The sequence below is a fragment of the Zootoca vivipara genome, chromosome 7 (assembly GCF_963506605.1).
Source record: "Zootoca vivipara chromosome 7, rZooViv1.1, whole genome shotgun sequence".
Classification (NCBI taxonomy): Eukaryota; Metazoa; Chordata; class Lepidosauria; order Squamata; family Lacertidae; genus Zootoca; species Zootoca vivipara.
The window spans coordinates 30,813,184-30,833,226 of record NC_083282.1 but is presented as its reverse complement, the minus strand read 5'-3'; the positions used below and the strand labels follow the sequence as shown (position 1 = coordinate 30,833,226).

The 20,043-nt window shown below is 42.5% G+C and overlaps 1 protein-coding gene across 4 annotated transcripts in view; it reads left to right on the top strand.

The window, feature by feature from the left end:
• The window catches only part of ST6GALNAC3 (ST6 N-acetylgalactosaminide alpha-2,6-sialyltransferase 3), a 260,006-nt gene that overhangs the window by 50,047 nt on the left and 189,916 nt on the right, over positions 1-20,043 (top strand). The gene's annotated exons all lie outside the window — the stretch shown is intronic.

Here is a 20,043-nt window from a genome sequence, read left to right as displayed (position 1 = left end):
TTGGAGAAAGAGGGAGTTTGAACACAATCCAGAAGTAAACTTCAGAGGCAGTGAATCTGCAAGGTTTCTCTTGCCTCTAGCCCCTACAACTTTGGATGTATGGTCCTCACATTTTAGAAACATTTTTAATTAAAAAAAGAATAGTGTTCACAGGGAGGATTGTTCAATGTCACTGGACAGCAAAATGATTTCCAAAATGCAGGAATAGTTCTGCCACAAAATTGCCATTTTCTTTCTTTATTTTTTTAAAAAAACTCTGATGGAGGAAAGCAAATTTATTAGTATCAATTTCAAATTAAATCCCTGTGGAAGGGACAAAGCTTCTAAAAAGAACATTTCTCTAGTTAATATGCACAATTATGATGTATTTTATGCTTCAAAGAGTTGAGAATTAATACTGGCAGTAAGGCCTAGATCTATATGGGGTGAGTGATAGATTAAGCACTAGGGATTCTAATGTAGATTAGAACTTCAGATGTCTGTATTATTATACATCAAAGTTCTGAATGAAGTTCCCGTATGTCTCCTATAAAAGCAGAGCTGATTATATTATATAGTTTATTCTCTGTTGATAAGACACCTGTCCATTTTAAGTAATTCACTTTGGCATCTTATATTACCCATTGTGCTCTTCCGCAGGTACAAATGCAGGGGCAGACTTAAGGCAATGTGTTCAATAGGCCACCTGAGCTAGTTTTTTTGTTTTTCTAAATGCACAATAGGTACAATATAGATAGACCAAGATTTAGGACCCCCTTCTCTTGGACTAAGAGCATGCAGTATTTATAATTGCATTAAGCGATGGGCAGAATGGAGTGGATTCAGCTACAAACGTGTATGAGGATAAGGGACAGTCTCATTTGTCTTTGGACTCTCCAAAGAATCACAATAAATGTATTTTCATAGGAATGTAGGAAACTGCCATCGTCAGTCAGGCCATCTAGTTCTATACAGTCTACACTGACTGACAGAGATTCCTCAGTTTCAGACTGGTGATCATTCCCAGCCCTATCTGGAGACGTCTGGGATTGAACCTGGTACCTTGTTTATGGAAAGCAGATGCTCTACCTTGTCAGAAAACTACAGATCAGTGTGAAATTTTCACGCCAATCTGTCCTTCTGCAGGCAGGTATATGCTGTTTTATTCCAACAGGCCTTTGGAAACAAATGTTTTTTAAAGGAAATGGTTTTTAACTGTGCTGTGCTGTTTTTATCATCTTCATTTTAACAGATTTGTTTTCATATTGTTTTAACTCTATTACAGATTTTTTTAAAATGACTATCTCTTAAATGTGGTTTTTTTTTTTAGCTTTTTGTATTTCATCTGTCTTGATATGTGTTAGTCGGTCTGTAAAAAATGGTGGGATATAAATAATAATAATAAAATAATTTTGAAGCCTTGTAAAGAAACCTGTAAAGGCTCAGTACTGGTTTTGTGCATGGGTTTTTGTGTGTGTGTAATTCTGGACACTACAACAGTGTCTAAACAGGGATGGGTGGTTGGGTGCATGGTCTGAAAACATAATTTGCAACAACCTAATCAAAGTAAAGGAGATTTGGCTGTGGTTCAGTGACTGGGTGGGAAATCACTTGGTAATTTTCAGGTTCCTTTGAATTTCATTATAAAAGAAAGTTGGGGTATAAATGCTTCGAGGTGGTCAGCTCTTGACAGTGCTGATCATCTCTGGAGGGCTGACGCCACATCCTCCCTCCCATGGGACTCTCAGTGTCAAAACTAACAGCCTCCATAATCTGTATAGGAAGAAAGGTCATTTCATTTATCGGCATGTATGCAGCTTGTAGGTGGAACTAGGAACCTCTGGCCTGGAGCCAGTCTGTTTACAAAACCTAATGGCCTGTGGCAATACACCAAGGATATATTTTATTGTGATTTATACATTACAATATTCTGAAGGGACTTAAAAGATGGGGAAACAAGTCATGCCTTTTGGATAACGCAAAATAGTGGCCGTTATGACAAATGCTTTAATGTTTGCTGCTCATGTTCTGACCTTTAAATCTGCCCCAAACTACAAAAGTGCTGCTAAGCTAAGAACACAAAGAAAAAGAGAACATGGTGTGTGTGTGTGTGTGTGTGTGTGTGTGTGTGTGTGTGTGTAGCAGAGCCAGTTGCTATTGGAATTAAGTAATAGATGTAAGAAGGAATTCTGCCTGACTAGAGTTAACGGAAACGAATACCGACCTATTAGGGAGAAAGCAGGGAATGTACCTGAGTGCCTCACATGATTCCTGTTCTGTTACACCCATTTTTACAGCCTTGATAAGGGCAGGCCAGATAGCTGTGTGAGATCTTGATTGCCTGTGGGAATGGTGCCTTATGAATCATTCCTACCTTGGACTTCTTGCCGCTGCCTAAACCTCCCCTGGCCATGGTGAAAAATGTCAGCTAGAGCTCCTTTTCTCCCAATACTGAGCAAGCACGGAGATGCTGGGAAAGGAGCTTATTAATTTTTGGGGAGTAAGGGACCATGTTCCTGTCATAATGAAGCTTTCAGCTTTGCTTGAGAAGACAGATTCATTCCCTTTGCTGGCTGGCTGACAAGAACTTTGTTGGGCCGGGAGCCAAGTGATACACAGAGGGATGAAGCCCTTCTAACACCTTGGATAGCTCCTAAATTAAGCAATGTGCATCACACTCATAGCCTCCTTTCCTCCCTATCTGCACTCAGGCCATTGGAACTTGAAAACTGAATTGCTCATGTTAAGCAGGCCTTCCCCCCCCAGCAGGAAATCACTAGAACTCAGTTCTGGCACCTCTCAAGTGAGCGCCATTGCCATTCTAAGAGAACGAGGGAGGTGTTCACGGTCAGTTCGGCACCTTTTCCTAGAAAAATAGCACTGATTTTAAGCACGTTTGGGGGTGGAAGGAACCTTCTGCAGTTTATTCTCATTAGCCAAAAAAATCTCAGCCTCATGTACAGGATTATCCCTTGGCAGTTCATGGGAATAGTAGTAGTAGTAGTAGTAGTGATAGTTGTTCTTTGGCGATCACTCGTAGCCGAGTAAGATTGTCTTCCATAAACACGGTTTTAACAATGAGTCCATAAGTGACTGTGGAGGCCAAATCTGGATCCACACGTCCTTCCATCGTGGGGACATTGGTTTCCGGGCGGGAGTTGATCATGGTGTGGATTTGCCTTCTTCTTAGCATGTTTCTTCCTAGCGTCCTGAGATCGAGTGTCTTCAAAGCCCATGACACCTTTGGTAAAGGCTGTTCTCCAACTGGAGCGCTCGCAGGCCAGTGATTCCCAGTTGTCAGTGTTTATACTACATTTTTAAAGATTTGCCTTGAGACAGTCTTTAAACCTCTTTTGTTGACCACCAGCATTATGCTTTCCATTTTTAAGTTTGGAATAGAGTAGTTGCTTTGGAAGACGATCATCAGGCATCTGCACAACGTGACCAGTCCAACAAAGTTGATGTTGAAGATGAATCATTGCTTCAACACTGGTGATCTTGCTTCTTCCAGTACACTGATGTTAGTTCACCTGTCTTCTGAAGTGATGTGTAAAAATTTTCGGAGACACCATTAATGGAATCTTTTGAGGAGTTGGAGATGGCGTTTATAAGTTGTTATTATACAAAGCCACTGGCCAGGGTAATTTTGGCAGTAGGAAACAGGTGATTGATTATGCATACTTAAACCAGATGAGGACAGTTAGTTGCTGAGTGTTGCTTTACTTATCTTAAGTTCAATTTATGGGGCACCTGAAAATGAAACTTTTTATAAAATCACGAGGAGCTAGCACTGCTTTAAGGGAATGATTTACCCATTATAAGCTTACTTTTCGAAGATTGTGGCAGGATATAAATTAGCAATGATATGTACAGATGTTCTCATTGTGTTTTTCTGAGGAGTACTGTTGTAATATGTCTTTCAGTAAAGCATGTGAAATGGAGTCAAAAGGAAAGTATGCTTAGGAAATATTTGGCTTTGATGTGGAAATGGGATTCGTACGTTGCCTACAGGTGTGTGTGTGGGGGGAAAGTGTTCATTTGCATGTCGGCTTATTTACATGTATATATTATGAGCTAATCCCAAAAGCTCTTGTTGTTGATTTTATGGTTACCTGCAGTAAATTTGCAAATTCTGAAGTCTGAAATGCAGGGTTGTAGCACTCATGTCCATGTGAAGCATTGTGCCCCTGAGCCACAAGCTGGGGTGATGGAAGTTATAGATGTAAATTGCTTGGCAGAAGATGGCCTTTAAAATGTCTCCCCCTCCCTATCATTTTTTTAAATTAATCTATTTTATAATGGGCTGCACTGTGCCCAGCAACTGTTTCTTGTCAATGGCTTATGTCCAATTATTCATTTCTCATCTCCGATTTAATGGCATTTTCTTTAGGTTTATGATTTTATAATGGCGTACCTTTTGCCTCTGGCAGGTTTGGTGCCTGAGATAATAATATAGGCTATGTAAATATATTGTTGTTGTGTAGTAATGTGCCTAATTACTGGCAGAAGTCTCTCATAAGCTGCTGTACGGAAGGCTTGATCAGAGATTAATATCAGAGAGGTGCTATAGTTGGACACAAATGTTTGTTTAAAACCTTGTTGCTTTGGGAATGGAGTTAAAGCTAAAAGAAGATATGGCTGCCTAGACTGCATGCACAAAGTGGAAACACAATTTTCAAGCAGGCATTTTGGTGCTTTTCATTAAGGTTTTTGTCTAGATTTCCTAACACTACAACTGCTAGCCACAGGATTCCAGCCACATCATTCCGTCTCGTCCCCTAACTGGTTTGCAGTTTCCCCCAATAGCAAATCAGCATTTTGTGTCTATTTGAACATGCTTGGCTTTTTTAGGGCATTCCTCCATTTTTTGGTGCCATTGAACTCAGTGGGACTTACTTCTAGTAGCCATGTGCAGAGTTGCACTGTGAGCACCAGTGCACTCTGAGCATCATGGGTGCTCCTATAACCCCTCTTTGAATAAAGTTGAAAATTCCTGAATTCACTGTGTATTCAGTTATCCAGAATGGCTTCTTTTTTCTTTTGAGGTGGGTGGGAGCAGGGGCGTACCCACCGTGGGGCAGGGGAGGGCTGTTGCCCCTCCCTAGAGGCAGGGCCGGTCGGGCAGCTGCGGGCAAGAGTGGCGCTGCCGGCGGGGCTGGTGGGCAGAGGCGGAGGACAGCCCAGTGGAGTGTGAGTTCGGCGTTCCCGCCCGCCCTGCCACACCCTCCAGCTTCCCGTCGCGCTCTCTGGTTCCCCGCCGCGCTTGGCCTTGCCGGAGAACGCGACGGGGAGCTGGAGGGAGGGCGCGGCGCGGTGGACGGGAACACCGAACTCGCGCTCCGCTGGGCTGTCCCCCGCCTCTGCCCACCAGCCCCGCCCCTTTCTGCCTTCGCGCGAGGCTCCCGCTTCTCGTGTTGCAGCGGCGAAGCCTCGCACAGCCGACATGTTGTTTGCTCCCCCCCAAAAAAAATTCGATGTAGAAGTCTGAATAGGAACAGATAAGGAGAGGAGGAGACCCCTTTGAATTGCTCAGCTGGTTTCAGTTTTGCTTTGAAACTCCCAGAAACCGCAGCCTGCGGGCCCTGCGCTGCGCTCTTGGAAGCAGAGCCCTAAGAGGCCTAGCAGATGGCAAGCCTCTCGGACTGATATTCCCCGGCGTCGAGTCCTCCTTCCTCTTGGCCTTCAAAGAGAGATGGGGGGGCCTCTCAGAAGCCAATGGCCTGCACAGAGAGCTTCTCGGTTCAGCCCACCCCCGGAAACCGGGCTGCTTTCGATGAAGGCTTTCCTTTTCCTTTGTGAAAATTGGCACTGAGCAGAGCGGCCGCCACGACCCAGCCCAAGTCACACGAGATTCTAGTAACCATATTCAGAGTGGGGGTTTCCCGTGTTGCGGCAAAAACTTGCCAAAAGGGTATTGAGACACCTTAAATGCCGGCAGTTTTACCGCGGCGAAAGTTTCGGAAACCGCAGTTCGTTTCCAGTCTTCAGGAGCTTATGCTGTAATATATGGCTTCGGTTTTTAAGTTCTCACAAAACCCAATCGTTGCCATTGATTTAAGTGGTTTCAGCAGGTGCTTCACCTGTTCAACTCCCTCAGGTGGGGTGGATTAATTTATATATGTATAGAATCCTTAGGGCGGGGCGGGGATGAAGTTAAGCGTGCGTATGAATATTACCCATCCTTGTTGCATTTTGGGGGTTTATTTCTTTCTCATCCCCCTCTCCCCGCTTCTCTCTCAGTAATGTTTTAAATGGCATTGAAATGTTTTTTTTAAATATGTGATCAGTTTGCTGTAGTTTTTACTGTTTATTTTGATTTCACCTGGGCTCCGTAGCCCCACCCACATTCCCACTTTGTGGCCCCTCCCCTCCTGCGTCTTGGCCCCGCCCCTTGCTCCCCCTAGTTTTGATCCTGGGTACGCCCCTGGGTGGGAGAATGAATGCAGTGCAAAATTATCCCCCTACATTTTACCAATTAAAGTGGCAACATTCTAATCAGTGCTACAGTTTTCTTCTGACTGGATTATTCTTTCAGAACTTTTTTTTTTTTTTAAAGAATGACAACTTGAAATCCCCTCTATTCATCATGCTTTACTGTTAGCACAACCTCCCCACAAATCTTTTTATTCTTCTTTTCATCCAAACACCAGTCAATTCCTATAAACCAAACTTTTTGTGTGGTCTTCCATGAAGCGAAAAGAAAAACCTTCCTGATGTTGTGTGTCAGAAATGACGGATAGTGTTCCAGAAAAAAGAAATTGTGGGTTTTTAACCTGCCCCAGCTAAAATTAATGGCAATGCTCTGATTGATTTCAGAGGAAGAAAGATTGGTCTGGTATGAGCTGTGAGGTATCTCGTAAAACTGTTTCACCAGCCTTTTTTCACCTGCCTAGGTTGATTAGTCCAGAATAAAGACCAAGTAAAGTTCCTTGGAGATTTCTTGAAAGGTGCTTGTTGCTGTTTGCAACTCATGTGACTATACACTGGGCACCAGATCCATGGGTCAGTTTCAATTTGGTGTTGGGGTTGATCTGCTGTGTGTCAGCGGTGCAATAAACTCATCTGGTCTATAATGTGGAATGGGCACGCCTTCTGGTTCCGTTGCGGGATTGGTGTATAAATGCTGTGACAATTGCTGTAAAGGTGCTGAGTTATCCTGCACTATATTGTACTTCTTTAAATAGTACTGTCACAAAGAGAACAGAAAGTACCTAAGAGAGATGCAGCTGTAAGTAATAAGCACTACCCCTTATCTGTTGTTTTCTTCAGAGGGGTTTATCTTCCATTGTGCAGTCTGAATCATGTTGTTGTCTTTATTAGGGTTTCATGAGGAGTGGACTGAGCCAAATGTCTCTTGTTTTAAACAGGGAATGACCCAGTTTGTACTATCCCTTTCCACTTGGCCATGTGAATTAAGCCTGCAGTGCGTCTTGAGTTTGCATGATTGCAAAATAGCATCACTGCCCTGCCCATGACAACTTCAAAACTGGTTTGCAGTCAACATTGTGATAACCGTTTCGTAATATTTGACCTGACTATATATTGCGAATCACAATGTTTGTGTGTACTATGTTAAAGATCACGACATGGGAAAACCCGTAAAGCTGGCCATCGCTTCTCTCATGATTCCTTGTCACTTGATGCTCTGTTCTGTAAAATAACAGTTGTAGGAATATGTTAAAGGTAAGTAAAAATGCATCAGTTTTAGACTCCTAAGCATAGCTGTCAAGTTTTCCCTTTTCTCGCGAGGAAGCCTATTCAGCATAAGGGAATTTCCCTTACAAAAAGGGAGACCTTGACAGCTATGCTCCTAAGTAGCAGCAGTTGCCAGGGCATTCCATTGTTCGCCTCTACATAGTTTTGTCCTTATTTCAGACATACTGTAATTATTTCCATATGATAGGCATATAGTTTGAAAGAGTATTCTCCGCTGAAAGATTTAACTTTTCCTGCACATAGTTATACAGTCCAGTAAAATTGAGCAAATTGCAAGGTGAGCATGGGTGGTGTTTACCGCATAGAAGAAAGAAATGGCAAATTTTAGACTGTTCAGGATTTTAATTTTTTTAGTACAGTTTCCCCATGCAAGTTTAGTGCTTTAGTTTGTCTTAAGGGGATACTGTTTAGGAGACAAAAGTCCAGAACTCCCTTCGTCTGAAGTTATCAAACTGTAAGTATGGGAAACCGATGTGCAGACATGTCCAAAGCCATCAAATAAATATTAGATGCCTTCATGGTTCCTACTCAACCTGGGGGGAAATGCAGACTGTGCAAAACAAAACATAAAAACTGGATAGTAGGAAAGAAAAGGTTACCTTTTGGCAAGCTGTAAAAACAATATTCCTGCAGTGATCTCTTTCTTGAGCTAAGCCCAGTTTATTACTGTTTTTCTACTTATCTGATGCAACACCAATCTTCCAATGAATAAAAAAATTAAAATAGCAACATTTATCTTTATAACATTCTGCTCCAGTATTCTTACTGCTGCACTTTGTTAAATGATGCAAAAAAGAAAGAAAGAAAGAAAGAAAAGATACGGTTGAAAACAAGAAGATGGAAGAAGTCTTGGGGCAGCTTTTAAGTTTCTAAGTCTTCTGCGTAGTTTCAGCCTTTTCACTGACTCCTCAACAGAAGCCACACAACACAGATCTCATTATCTCGATTTCTGAGCATCTATATTTATTCCTTGTGAAAGGCTAATCAAGTTCCCTTTCTATTTGCTGGTATAAAAACAGAACAGATGACTTTATTGGTGCAAATATATTACAGCTGCCCTGACATTTATGTTTTCAACCGTGATAGCTGAATTATTTCAATCGAAGTAAATCATGTGCACAAGACTAATGGTGTAAAGCGCCACAATAGGGTATTTACTCCCACTCTGGCAAGCGATTGAGAGTTTCAAATAATTTTAAATTTGACTTTTAATATGATTCTCCACCCCTAGAAGCGTTAACCTTAGGATCAAACACAAAATATTCCTATGACAGGTGGGAAACTTCAGTAGAAAGGAGGCCAAATTTCAAAAGGGTTGCTTCTCTCCACAACCACTGAAACTCTTCACTGTATATTACTTATTCGTGTTCCTCCCCTTCCTTTTCCCCATCTCCATCTCCACCACTGCCCAGTGGCTACTTCATGGAGAGTAATTCTTTCTGAATGCTGCATACCCTCTGACCATATCTCAATGAAGGAATAGTGTTTTTAAATGAACCAGTGATTCAATATTTTGGTATATTACCTGTCCCTTCCAAAGTCTTGTCTGGAGATAGTGCCTCTGGTTGGTTCAAAGGTTTTCGGGTTTTTTTTTACATTAAGTCCCATCCAAGTTAGTTGCATGGTCCTATTGAAATGAATGGAGCCTATGTTAGTAATTGTTAATTGTGCTTAGATTTCAGTGCGCTTGAAGTTTAACAACCTAGTTGAAATGCAAACTGTAGGCTCCTCCAGATGAGCATTTCCCTTTCTCTCTCCCCTACCCCAAATCTGCTCAGGAGAGTCAAGAGAACCCTTTTACCAGGGTGCAAAGGGAGGATAGTTTCATCTGGCAAGCAGAAAAGCTTTTATTGATGCAGTGCAATGTTGAATTCCACCTAGAGCTACAATTCCCAGCACCTTAAAACTACAGTTCCCAGGATTCTATGTGGTCAACAATATGCTTTAAATGTTATGCATACACATGTTCCTATAAAAGGATTCTGTGGGAAACATTAACTTCCCCATATGGCTAAGTATTATTTTATCGGCAGTTAGAGGAGAAGTAGTTAAAGGAGTTTTCTGCCAAATCTATTCAAGCTTTTTTGTTGTTGTTTATGTGCAATAGTAGCTTTAATGTCAATACATCTATTCAGTTTCACAAGTCTCCTGACATTTCCCATACGTTTTTTATGCTCCCTATCTGTGATGCTGCATCAAATGCTATTATTTATAGCTACCTAGTATTCAAAAACACTTGCAACAAATCTCTAAGGCCTTTGTATAAAGTAAAAGCACTTAAATATACATTTCTTTAAAACACACATAATTTGTTTGTTCTCTAGGGGATCGTTCTCTAGTGCAGGGGTGGCCAGTGTGGTATCCTCCATAATTTTGTTAAACTACATTTTGCCCCATCCTTGGCCATTGGCAATGTTAGCTGAGGCTGATGGGAGTTTAAGCATCTGGTGGACATTGGGTACCAGATTAGAACCATAGAATAGTAGAGTTGAAAGGGACCATGAATATCACCTATCATCCAACCCCCTGCAATGCAGGAATATGCAGTTGCCCCATACAGCAATCAAACCTTGGCATTATCAGCACCACGCTCTAATCAACTGAGCCACTCGTCCTGGAATCAATGAGTACTAGGGATACTTTGGTTATTCTGCTGTTCCCACTGGATTTTTGAGCATGTACGGTAGTGTGGCAAAGCAGAAAGCTGCAGGTCATCTAACTGCATATTGGCAGAACCAACCTCATGGGCGTAGGCAGGGGGGCAGGAGGGGGCAATTGCCCCCCCTAGAAGCAGGGCCACTGGCCAGCCTGCCCCACTGCCCGCCCGGTGCCGTCTCCCTTCTCCCTGGCTGGCTGTGGGGCGGGCGGCGGGAAAGCACCAGAGCCGCGCAAAGCGTTTGGCTGGCTTTCCCTCCCTCCGCCCCACAGCCAGCAAGGGAGAAGGGAGACGTCCCTTCTAGCCAGCTGGCTGTGGGGCGGGCGGAGGGAAAGCCAGGCAACCGCTTTGCGCGGCTCTGGGGCTTTCCCTCCACCTGCCCCAGCGATTGCAGAGGGGGAGGGGGGTATTGGAGCATTCCGATTTTGGGCTGATCCTGGCTCCCCCTCGTCCCTTCCGATCGCGGAGGGGGAGGAGGGAGTCGGAGCAGCCCGATTTCGGGCTGATCCTGGCTCCCCCTCGTCCCTTCCTATCGCGGAGGGGGAGGAGGGAGTCGGAGCAGCCCGATTTCGGACTGATCCTGGCTCCCCCTCGTCCCTTCCGATCGCGGAGGGGAAGGAGGGAGTCGGAGCAGCCCGATTTCGGGCTGATCCTGGCTCCCCCTCGTCCCTTCCTATCGCGGAGGGGGAGGAGGGAGTCGGAGCAGCCCGATTTCGGGCTGATCCTGGCTCCCCCTCGTCCCTTCCGATCGCGGAGGGGGAGGAGGGAGTCGGAGCAGCCCGATTTCGGGCTGATCCTGGCTCCCCCTCGTCCCTTCCTATCGCGGAGGGGGAGGAGGGAGCCGGAGCAGCCCGATTTCGGGCTGCTCCGATGTGGCCCCGCCCCCGCCCCTTGGCCCCGCCCCTTGCCCCCCTGATTTTCATCCTGGCTACGCCCCTGACCAGCCTGGTATAGTTTCTGACTCCTGGTGTCAGTTGTTGCAGCCCAAGGATTTAGACAAGAATAAAGAGTGTGACCCTATAGATTCTGCTTGACCTCTCAGAGCTTTTGACACCATTCATCATGGTTTTCTTCTGGATTGACTCAGGAGGTGGGAATTTTACAGTGCTTGCACTTCTGCTCCTACTTCCATGGTTGTGAAAGGAAGTAATACTAAGAGATAGTTGCTCGGTTACATGGCACTAGGATGATGGAGTTCCCACAAGGAATACTAATGATGATGGAGTTCCCACAAGGAAGATGAAACTGTTGGGAGTTGTGTTTCAAGAATTTGGAGAATGGTTTCATCAGCATGTTGATGACGTGTAGCTCTTGTCTCTCCATTCCATTAGATTCAAGTATAGCCCAAACAAAAAATGGAATTACCTGAATTAATGTGGTGTCAGGTACATGACAAGTAAGGCTGCTGTGCCAAATTCCAACCTCTGCATAATTCTGGTGCCTTTTTCTGTTGCCATGCCATGCATTTTAAAATTGGGTACACAGGAGGCTGCTTGCCTCCTCTAGTAGCCCATTTGGCTTCTGTGTTGGGCATAGAGGAGTGTTGGAGTTCTCTTTCCTCTCCCACAAGCCCACCTGCATGCAATTCATGATCACCTAAGTCTGCCAGACTAGTGGTTAAATACAAAGCTGGATGACTTGGACCTTTTGCCCAATGCAATAAGATGGCCCTAAAGTTCTGTTGAGGTTCTGGTGATCTCTAAATAAGTCCACAAAGTTTCAATATTTACTGGAAGTCTAGATAATGGGGGCAAACTTTTGATATTGGAGGTATATGAGGACTTCTTATATTATCGTGGTTCATAAGCCTTATTTCCAAAGCATCACACTAAGAAAATAAAAAATGCTTCTTCTGCCAGTTGAAGTAGTGATTTGGAAGAGCTCCAGTTTTGTAACATCGCTGACCTGTAGGAAACAGGGAAAAAGACCAGGCAGCTGAAACACAAAAAGAAGAGGGAAAGCAAGAAAGGCCAGAGTAGTAAAGCACTTTGCTAAATGTCAGTGAATACATTGAGACATTAAAAGTCAGAAAATGGGTTCTTTTTGTGTTTGCGTGTGATAAGAGTGGAAAGCAACAGGAGTAGCACATGAATCTGCTGCAAGACAAAGATCAATGGGGTAAACCTTTACTTAAAAGCACAAGACTAAAAGCCTAATAAATGTCTTTGCAAGCAAAGAGGGAGAGTTAGTAATGAGCTATTTGGTAATGTGTGCAAAACATTGACCCGATGACTTGGGCTCTGCTCTTTCTTTCACTGTTATAAGGGTTGCAAAAGTAAAGATTGCATGTGGTTGACTAATGCTCATGTTTCTGGTCACCACTCAGTTCACTGGAGTGCTAGTTGGTGCAGCATGGTGTTCAGCACAGATCCACCCAGATTTCATCATTCAACTGGACCCGTTCAACTGGTGTCAACTGCACCAAGGCTATTTTGTGTTTATATTGTGCTTGAAGATGCCTGAAGTAGCTTACAAAATACAAATATAGATAAAACTCAACCAAAACTCCCAGACAAATCCAGGATAGAAATATCAGTGTCGCTCTCAATCAGTCAATAAAAAGAAATATAAAAAGCAGCAGTTAATACGCAAAAGCTGATAAATAGCAAGGGCAGCTCACTTGGCTCCCTGAAATTAATAAATTAGGACCAACTACAGCAGAGGCAGATTTTTAAAAACCAACCAACAAAGCATAAATTTGTGTTACTGTAGAGCAGGGGTAGTCAACCTTTTTATATCTACTGCCCACTAATGCATCTTTCTTGATGGTAACACTTCCTTACCGCCCACCAGTGCTCAATGGAAGGAGGATTCAGCTTGTGCCGTAGAACCCCCTACCGCCCACCTAGAATCCTGAAACGCCCAGTAGTGGATGGTAGGGACCAGGTTGACAACTCCTGCTGTAGAGGATCTGACAGCAAGCTGGATTTTGACATTAATTTGACATTATTGGTCAAATCCAAATTCAAACAGTCAGAAAATATAAAAAATTAATGTGAATTTACAGTAGCAAAGTTTTGATCATTGCATGCCGTATTTCCTACAAAATCGACAAATACCCATCATTTTCAACGTTTTTTTTATTTGCCCCCTATCTATTGCTCATCCATATGCATTCTATTTAGCCACAACTTGTTATATCCCCTGCTTATTTATTTATTTATTTATTTATTTATTTATTTATTGCTAATGATTCCCTGGTATTGATGCAATGAGGAGTTAACAATACATTTCCTGAGTTCTGTTGACTCCATGTCTAAGATAAAGATGTAGCCTTGCCTTCAGCTTGCAGTCTCCTCCAGAACCTTGGGTTCACTCAGACTTGCAAAGGGGTTTTTTTGGGGGGGGAGGATCTGGGCCTAGAGTCAGAAGCAAAAACTCTTAATTCTTATGTGCTATTCTTTATAAAAAGACTGGGAAGTCAGCCGCCTTCCTTCTCACCTGAGATTTAACTCATTACTGTAGATTAGAAACTCTGAGGAAGAAGTGAAAAACTGCAAACTTCAGATTAAGCCCCAAGGTTTGGTAAACTGAAATATGGGTAGATTAATGTTTGTGTGGATGGGTACTTAATATTTCCTGACAGTCTTCAGTTGGAATCTAGTTTGCTGTTTATTTTAATAGGATATATGGCTCACCCTTGGCTTAGTTTCACTTTGTTTCACTTGCCTTGGATGCACTGCCTAGGATGACTCATGAGTCGTGGCATATTGATTAATCATTCTGTCACTAACTTGTGTCTTTTCAGCAATTAAGGAAATTGGTATTAGCCAGCGTTGGATAAAGGATACTACTAGGCTAGATGGAAAATACTTGTAGCCCAGGAGGCATGCTTAGTTCAGAAACTAAAACTTTTGCTAACTAAATTTAAAATTAAGCATTTGTCTGCAATCCAGCAGTGACCATCAAGGTCACCAGGTAGACACTGCAACATTGATGCAAATGTTCCCTTTAAATACTGGGTTCCTTCAGCGCAGTTTTGGAACCAGATGGCAGTGTACCTGAACTCTTTTCTCCCTGACAATTCAATATAACATTTTAAATGTGGCAGAAGTAATTTCAACACAGTCACGTTTTTTTTTATTAAAAAAAAAAGACAGACAATGTAGGTTCAAACATCACACTTAAATGTCTCATTTGCTTCCATGCTAATGGTTGGATTCTAATCAGTGAGGTGTTTTGATCCTGTCAGCTTACTTTCTTGATTCCACAGTACAAGGCAACATTTGCTGCTGAAAGTAAACACACACCCCACCGCCCAGTTCTCTGCATGCCAGGAGCATAGGGATTCAATGTTGCTTCCTGTTGCTTTAATTTCTCTAAGAATAATATTAAATTCTATTTTATAGCAATTCTTTTCTATTTGAACAAATAACTAGCTGAGCCACACTTATAATGGAAGTTATTTCTGGATTGTTGATTGAAGGTTGAACTCGAGATTTGTAGCCTTATGTCAGGACAGGTAACCACAATACAAAAATGTGAAAATAGAAAAATTCACCTTGAGAATTAACTCCTTCGCCAGAGAAGGGTAAAACCTTGAAACGTCTAGTTCAGTACTGATATATGAAAGAAAATAACTGAAATGCTATAATGAAAATAGCAAAAGAATGAGAACCCTAAGACAATGTTCCCACACAGGTGGATTAGTGTAATTTCTGATTCAGCTGTTGCATGTGCATGCATGTAGCCCACCAGGCATGATTTGCCATCCTGTAAAATTTATCCTGTTGCATTGGCGCAATAGAATGTGCAAACACAACAATGCATTGCTTTCACACAAAAGCACAAAGTGATCGTGCGGAGTATTGGGAGACTGGAGTTTTCTTGGCAGGGATACTGGAGTAGCTTGCCAGTTCCTTCTCCAGGTGGATCACGTTTAGTCAAAACTCTCCACTATGACCTGTCCATCTTGGGTGGCCCTGCATGGCATAGTTCATAGCTTCTCTGAGTTGTTCAAGCCCCTTCGCCACGACAAGGCATTGATCCATGAAGGGAATCAATGTCCCATGGACTGCATGAAGATCAAACCTATCCATTCTGAAGGAAATCAGCCCTGAGTGCTCACTGGAAGGACAGATCCTGAAGCTGAGGCTCCAATACTTTGGCCACCTCATGAGAAGAGAAGACTCCCTGGAAAAGACCCTGATGCTGGGAAAGATTGAGGGCACTAGGAGAAGGGGACGACAGAAGATGAGATGGTTGGACAGTATTCTTGAAGCTACGAACATGAGTTTGACCGAAACTGCGGGAGGTAGTGGAAGACAGAAGTGCCTGGCGTGCTATGGTCCATGGGGTCACGAAGAGTCGGACACGACTAAATGACTAAACAACAACAATTGGGAGACTACCAAGACTTCTCATCTACATGTTCTTGTCACATACACATTGCAATAACAACAAGCTTTCCTTGCTTGATTGTATACACAGGTGAACAAATGGTAAGAGGCCAAGCCATTTAAGGCACATTTAAGGTTGTTCCCAGAAGGTAAAGGGACATTGATACAGATGGGAGATGGCAGAGTACCTGTGCACCAGTCCTGTCCTATCAGAAACAGGACTAACGTTCTGAAATAGCATCAGGTTCTTAAAAGAGCAGCTCTGTGCCATTGCACTGCAGTACTGAATACTGTATGTTTGTCTGAGAGGCAATCTTTCTAGTGCATTAAAGCAAAACCAGTTCATGACACCTTTAAAGACTCTTTTATTGTGGCAAATCTTTTAATGTGTCAGATATCCCTTTTCGATGCAGGAAGTGGGAGCAACAGAACAGCTAAATGTTCTGTTTTAGAAGGTGGTTGCTGTCATGAGTTTTCAGCCCAAGTAGGGCTTCCAGCAAGAGTTCAGGTTCAAGTTAGCACCCTGGACAGCTCCAAGTGAAAGCTCAGGCTGATGAACCACATAAACAGACTTTGATGTTCCTTCAGAAAAAGAACTTCATAGACTGAGACTTAAATATGTAGAACTGCATCTTAGCTTAGATAACTAGCTCTGCCTCTGCTGGAAGAAGCTTTCAGTAGTTGCAGATCTCTCAATTCTATGACTCTAGTTTCTGGTCTGTAGTCTTCAGGCTCCAAGGGTGGCAACGAGGCTGACTCATGCTGGGAAGGTGGTGGCAAGGTGGGCCTCTTGTGCTGGGGCTTCTGGGAAAATGGGGTCATCCAAGATCAGGGCTCAGAGGAATTCCTTCTGGCACTTCACAACCGGCTCTAGGTCCATAGCCTCATTCCTCAAGCATGGAGCAACTCACCTCAAGGCCACAGTACTCAAAGGGAGAATCCCATGTGAAGCTGGCATTCAGTAGGAAATCAACAGCAAATTTGACATGGTAGAATTTGATCATAGCCAGTTTTGGGAGTGACTAACTCAGCAGTACAAAGTAGTAGTCACTATTTAGTTACATGGTTAGATGGTCTTGCTATACCTATTCATTATAACTAAATGAGCACAGCTGGTAATTGGGTTTTTCTCTTTTCTGTGTTCTTTCCCTCTGCATGCCACAAAATCATTTCCACTGTGAACCCTGAAATAGTAGCCTTATAGATTATCTTACTTTTTAAAACCTTTGCTCCCCCTGTAGTGTCATGGGAAGCAGAAACTCCTAGTCTGTTGTGATCATAAATCTCTGCAGACGCTACTGCTAAAAAGTTGTGTCTTCACTCTGTGATGGTCTGCTTTTATTATGTTCCATCATTTGAAAAGTGACTTAGCAGTGCTCCTGCTTCAAACACATATGATTTCCTGCATCCATCAAATGAAATTTCTATTATACTCCTAGCGTACTTGTGTAAGGATCACTCTATTTGCACTTTCAAAGGATTGAGTTGTCTGACTGTCAGAAGATCCTTCTATCAATAAAAAAATCCTGTAATTCCCTTAATCCCCAAAGTGCTATGCAAGTGAAATAATACATGTCATAATGTCAAGTCAATCATATTCACAATTCAGAAGAATTCATCATGAGCCCGATCTCATATGGGGCTGTCTAGCCGACAAAAAAAAAGCAAGCAGATGCAATTATCTATTTAATAAGCTACATCAAATGAGTGCAACTTTTAAAAATTAACTTTAAAGACGGATGACAATTCATAAAGCTTTTAATATTGAAGTTTGAAATGGCAAAGGATTCAGATGCACAATCAGTGTGACACTTGTTGAAAAACATGAGTGGCATTGTGCAGAGGTGGCTAGGGAGGAAATTAGAAGGACTCCTAATGTTCCTAATGCACAAGCAGTAGTGTCTACATCTTCTTTGCAGATGATCACATGTTTTAGACATGGATAGAGGTTATGCAACTTGCCATAGAGGTGATGCATATGTTCCTTATGCAGGTGGGGCAGTGAAAAACCTGCAAAGAAAATGTGTTAGTCACATGTGCTTTCTCCAGTGTTTCTATATAGCATATGGAACTGCTGCAAGTAGGTCTCAAATCCTGTGACTTTGAGTAGCTTGCCTCCTTCATGATCAATCCGCTGTGTGCCTGGAATCAGTAATAGCTTTAATATGAATGTTAATCACATGGAACATGGTTAATTCAAAGCACGCCTAATGCATCTGGTACCCTACATAGAGCACGAGCAGCTTTCAACAAACCACATGCCTGATTGCTAGGAAAAACCAGCTATTTTTGTCTAGTGAGCTAGAATATCCAGCGTCAACGGTAGGCAGCATGGTGCCCTTCAGTTGTTGTTGCACTCCAGCTACCATCACACCAACTAGCACAGCTAGTGGTCATGACTGATGGGAGTTGTAGTCCAACAACACCTGGAGGCACCACTTTGACCACCACTGCCATGGGACAAGGTGATGACAATGGGCCAGGCATGCATCATTATAGATAGGATCTGGCTGATGAACAGCACCAGGAGAATGAGATGGGCACCTTACCATGGATAGGCAGTGTGGTTCAAGTCAGTTGTAGTACGGATGGACCATTGGAATGCTTCCCCTATTTATTCTGAACCTAAATCCTCTTGGTCTAGTTCAGGCATAGGCAAACTCCAGCCCTCCAGATGTTTGGGACTACAATTCCCACCATCCCTAGCTAACAGGACCAGTGGTCAGGCATGATGAGAACTGTAGTCCCAAACATCTGGAGGGCCAGAGTTTGCCTATGCTTGATCTAGTTACCCTTTCCCACTCATTCTTCAAGAGGCATGCTTACAAGTCACATCCTGCCACAAACCTCAACATACCATCCTTCATTCATTCTGATTCTCCTTCACTTTCACTTGCAAAAAAAAAAGTTATTGGATTATTTCCCCTGTACTGTATATAGGTATTATTGCCATCAGCTCAAAACAATTACAAGATAATTGACATCAAGGTCTGCATAAATGAAGACGTATCTCTTCTTTTTTATTTTGTTGTAAATGGCACTTCAAGACAAATTAACTCTGGGTAACATATGCAATTGACGTTCAGGACAACTTAATGGCCATCTGCTTCAAGGGTGGCCTGACATCAGTCTGGTGTGATCTGTTACTGTTTTTACTAGATTCCTGTGGCCCTGAAGTGTAAACTAGGGTTAGACATATCCAGAATATTGTAGTTGGCAACAGTGTCCGGGCGGAAATCAGGTAAATGTCTGGGGAAATCCGGAAGTATGGCAGCCCATGTCAGCAGTGTTGTTTTACCATTAAAATAGTTCCAAAATGGCATTTTTAAAAAGCTATTTGGCCTAAAAAGCTCAACAACTTTGCCAAACTTTGCCAAAAACAGCTCAACACCTTTTCTGTATGGATTTTCCCAGTTTGAAATATGGCGACCCTATGTTAACATGCAATTTCAGAGAGCACACAGGATCTCTTAACAGTCAGTGCAAAACTATTGCATGGTAAGTGATGGATTCTTGCTAAAACACTAAGAAGTACTTTGCAGGATCAGAACAAAGACCACCTAGTCCAGAATTCTTTGCAAGACTCCCAGTAACCAAAAGACATTAGGTGTTCCACCATAAATTGATGATCTACGAGTAGGCTGTGTTCTAGCTTTTGTTTGCATCTTTATCTACACGACCGTAATCATGGAAGATGTCTGAAGTTTTCTCTCACTCCTTTCTCACTTGAATTGCAGTAAGCAATCTTAATGCAATTCATAGTTTCACAGGATGCATTGCGTTTGAAATTAGATTTTAAATAATGCAGTGTCAAAAGCAATCTCTAATGGAAGAAGATTGCCCATAAAAACTACCAGGTGGTAGTTTGTGCAAAATTCAATCACTGTCAAAAAAATAATCAAAATAATTGTATGTAATAGACAACTATCCTTTTATTTTATTTTCTAAGAATAAAAGTCTCAGTGCCTGGTAAAAATGCAAAGAATCTCCCACCCCCCACCCCCCCACGCTCCTAGCCTGCCAATATTATGCTTATAATGAAATGGATATTATACCTTATGTTATTCTGTGGAGTTTTTATATGTTCATAGTTCATTTGATGAGGGAGACAGAGGGGAAATTGAAATAGGAATAGATAAGTTCTCATACCAGATTTTAAAATTGTGTTTGTTTTAGCCACCAGCCATAACAAAGTAGAGTTTATTAAGGATAACAAACAGAACAACTTTTGTTCAACCTCTTAGCCTAGGAGGTTTTGTTAAAGCATTGTTATTTTTCCCGATATAGCTACTACTCCTTTTACAAATATTCATTTGTATTTAGGGACATTGGCTAACTAGGTATGGAAGCAGT